Source organism: Pleurodeles waltl, chromosome 2_2, assembly GCF_031143425.1.
Source record: "Pleurodeles waltl isolate 20211129_DDA chromosome 2_2, aPleWal1.hap1.20221129, whole genome shotgun sequence".
Taxonomy (NCBI): Eukaryota; Metazoa; Chordata; class Amphibia; order Caudata; family Salamandridae; genus Pleurodeles; species Pleurodeles waltl.
In genome coordinates this window covers 251,571,448-251,575,359 of record NC_090439.1, presented here as the reverse complement: position 1 = coordinate 251,575,359, position 3,912 = coordinate 251,571,448, and the positions used below count along the sequence as shown (strand labels likewise).

Below are 3,912 nucleotides of genomic sequence, written 5' to 3'. Positions count from 1 at the left end.
CACTGTTCATTATCTTAATCATTGCAGCCCATGCGATTTATCACATTGTATTAACCCCTTCTGTGCCCAGGACGTAATGGTTACGCCCTGAGGCACAGTGCTCGTGTGCCCAGGACGTAACTATTACGTCCTGGGCACAGAGCCCAGTAGGAGCGCTAGCCCTCCCTCTGTGGGGTTGCCCCCCACTCCCACCAAGGCAGGGATGGAAGGGGAAGCCCTTCCCCTTCCACCCCCGACCTCCCCACCCCCGCGCTGACTATCACAGAGGCCGCCTCCCATCGCGGTGGAAGCTCGGCTTCCAGCGCGATTGGAAGAGAAATGCAAAGCATTTCTCTTCCCTTCACGTGGAGGAGGCCGGAGAGGCTTCAAAGGGAAGGAAATTAATTTCCTTCCCTTTAAAGTCTCTCTGAGCGTTTTAGCAGACGATCCGGCTTCTAAAACGTCCACTAGACACCAGGGATTTATTTTTTATAGGAAATTGGCAAGGGTCGCTCCGGGGGGGGCATTTTTTTTAATGCCTTTCCCACCCCCCCGGGGGCAGATCGGCCTATTATTAGGAAACTTCTAGGCACCAGGTATAATTTTATTTTTATTTTTTTTGTGGCAAGGGTCGCTCCCCTGGGGGCAAATTAAGTTTATCTCATTTCTGCCCCCCTTGGAGGCAGATTGGCCTATTTTTATGAGGCCAATCTGCCCCCAAGGGGGCAGAAACCACTAGACATCAGGGAGTTTTGTTTTTTTTGTGAATTTCATGCAAGGGGAGCGACCCCTTAGGCAATTTAATTGTCCCCTTGGGGACAAATTTATTTTAGGCCATTTCTGCTCCCCTGGGTGGCAGATCAGCCTATTTTTATTAGGCCGATCTGTCCCCAAGGGGAGCAGAAACCACTAGGCACCGGGGATTTTTTGTTGTTGTTGTTGTTTTACAGATGGGGAGCGACCCCTTAGGCAAGGGCCGCTCCCCTGGAGGGGCAAATTGTATTTAGGCCATTTCTGCCCCTTTGGGGGCAGATCTGACAATTTTAGGTCAATATGCCCCCAAGGGGAACAGAAATCACTAGGTACCGGGTATCTTTTTTTTGCGCCAATGTCACGCAAGGGGAGCGATCCCGTAGGCAAGGGTAGCTCCCCTGGGTGGTGGCAAATTTATATTAGCCCATTTCTCCCCCCCTGGGGGCAGATCGGCCTATTGTTATTAGGCCAGGGGGGGCAGAAACCTCTAGGAACCAGGGCAAATTTTTTTTGAGTTTTTTTTTGTTTGTTTGTTTTTTTCGCGATGGGAAGTGACCCATTATGCAAGGGTCGCTCCCCTGGGGGGCAAATTGTATTTAGACCATTGGGCAGATTGGCCGATTTTAGGTCAATCTGCCCCCAAGGGGGGCAGAAACAACTAGGCACCAGGGATCTTTTTTTTTGCTAGTACACAAAGGGAGAGTATAAGGGAGTAAGAAAAGGCACCCATCGTACTCGACTCCCCAAACACAATACTAAGTCACAAAAGAGAGTACGGGGTTTTTTGAAAATATAAATGGACTGGAAGTGTGCTAATTGCGTCACCATGCCAGTCCTAAATCTCAACTAGAGATACAACGCGGGGTGGTTCACGGTCTGTAGAGGGGGATTTCCTTTACGGACTAAGTGGTCTCACACACTATATAGTGTCATGCTTCATCATATGACCACCTAGCCCCACCCAGGTAGGGCAATACCACCTGGGCGGACTCAACCTCGCTGTTAAAGGAACAGGAGGGAGTGCGTAAATTTAGTTAGATTTCTGGAAAAATAGGGATCCAGCTATGCTATGGGAAAAAAACACCTACTCAGATACCAGGGTAAGTTTTAATAGAAGGTTCTGTGTGGTGTGGTTAAAAGGAATGGGAGACCGGTGTGAGAACAATGACTCACAAGGTCACCTATCTAGCCGACATGTTTCTGCCCTTGTGATTGAGCTATGGAGGGTCTCTGGGCATTCATCAGGGCGTTGGATCCCTGTTGCGGATGCTAATAGCGCGCTGCAGTTAAATTTGTAATAGGAAAAAACGTGGGAAGGGAAGGAAGGGCCTACCTTAGCCAAGGGAATACCTGGGGAGAACCTATGGTAAATACAATAACAGACCAAAATTGGCAGTGAGAAAGATAATTCACGGCAAACCACGGCACACGTGACAAAATATCATGCAAAACACAACAGTAATGATTGCAGATAGAACGGTCGCAGCAATGCAGGTTATGCGCGGCGATTGGTAGGTCAGGGAAGACAATTCCTTACCCTAACAAAAAAGGCTACTAGCCTCTGGTATCCTGGAGAGGGAGCGTCCCCTTATAGTCAGACTCTAGAGTTATAAAGGGAGAGAGCAGAAGAGGAGTAAAGAAGAGAAATTATATATGAGAGAATAGGAATAAGAAAGGGAAAAAAAGGGAAAAAAAGGGAAAAAAGGGAAAAAGGGGAGACAAAGAGAGAAAAGAAAAGAAAAAGAAAAAGAAAAAGAAAAAGAAAGAAGAAGAAGAACAAGATGAAGCAAAAGAAGAAGAAAGGAAAAAAGGGAAAGAAAGAGAAGGGGGAACAAAAGGGAAAAAAACGGGGAGGGAAAGAGAGGGAGGGAGCAACAGGGGGTAGGGGGCAAAAGAATAAGAGGGCTGTAAAGCAACCGTGGAAAGGAAAATAAAGAGAAAGAAAGAGAAAAAGAAAAAAGAAAAAGAAAAAGAAAAAGGAAGAAAAAGGAAGAAGAAAGAAGACAAGGGGAGATAGTTTTTGACAAAGAAAGGAGGGCAAAGAGGCAGAAGAACAGAAAAGAAGAAAAGAGAAGGAATTCTTATCTGTGTATCCATCGATGGTAGACTCACTGCATCAAAGGTGGGCGCTCGCTGTGCGCCTATACCGACCTCTCTGTCAGGACCGCTTGGGTAAAGTGACCTGAAAGTGGTTAGTTTATATAGTACTCGTAATGGGGATAAATTGCCTGCAGCTGTAAGTAATCACCGTCGCGGCCCGGGGGCCGGAAGTAATACGAGCTGTGAACGTTTTTTGCACCGGACTGGCTTGTGGTCCCTTCGAAGGTGCCAAGACCCGGAATTGGTCGTGAATGGCCCACGGTGGGTGAGGCGCTCGTTATTGGCGTAATCGCACAAGGCAAGCCCCCTCCGCGAGGGCCGAGGCTAGCGCGGTCAATGACCGCGGCTCTGTGAAAGCCCTGTGGGGGCGGGGGCGCGATCCCGCTAGGGCTGCCGGGAATTGTAGTTCCCGTGCAGCCATGCGGGTCGCCGTCACTCGTAAGCCGGGAAAAGAAGTGTCCCGGCTGCGAGTGAGGCTAGAAAGGGAAACGGGGTAAAGAAGAAAGAAGGAGGGGGGTTTGCAAGTGAAGGGGTGAAAAGGAAGGGGGGAGAGGTGGGGGTTGTTTTACAAAAATTATATTAAGAATAAGAAGAATAAGGAATAAAATGAAGCAGAGTTGGAAAAGATGGAAATTCAAATAAAAAATAAAATGGAGTAAAGTTGGAGAAAAAGTGGAAAATAAAATAAAATATAGATAAAATGAAAATAAAAATGAAATTAATAAATTAAAATAAGGTAAACTCAAATAAGATTAGGCGGGGAACAAATAGATGGATAGGAAACGAACAATGAAATTGTCGGAAATTAGGAGGAGTAGGAGTGGGGGAGTGTAGGGCAGAAGGGGATGGGGAAAAAGGGGGAAAAAAGGGGAGAAGAGGACGCAGTGAGTAAAGAAAGGGGGAGGAAGAAAATGGCAGAGAACAAAGAAGAGCAACGGGGAGGGGGGAAACAAGGGGAAAAAAGGGGAAAGGAGGATTTCAAGGAGAGACTGCGGGTTGAGAAGGAGAACGGAAGGGAAGGGTGGAGAAAAAAGAAGAAGGGAAACGTATGGGCGAGAGGTAAAGACAAAGGGAGGAAAA

The 3,912-nt window shown here is 47.4% G+C and overlaps 1 pseudogene; it reads right to left on the bottom strand.

Annotated features, from left to right (window-relative positions):
• Positions 1–552: 552 nt before the first annotated feature.
• On the bottom strand, positions 553–709 carry LOC138283115 (small nucleolar RNA SNORA17; annotated as a pseudogene).
• Positions 710–3,912: the final 3,203 nt, after the last annotated feature.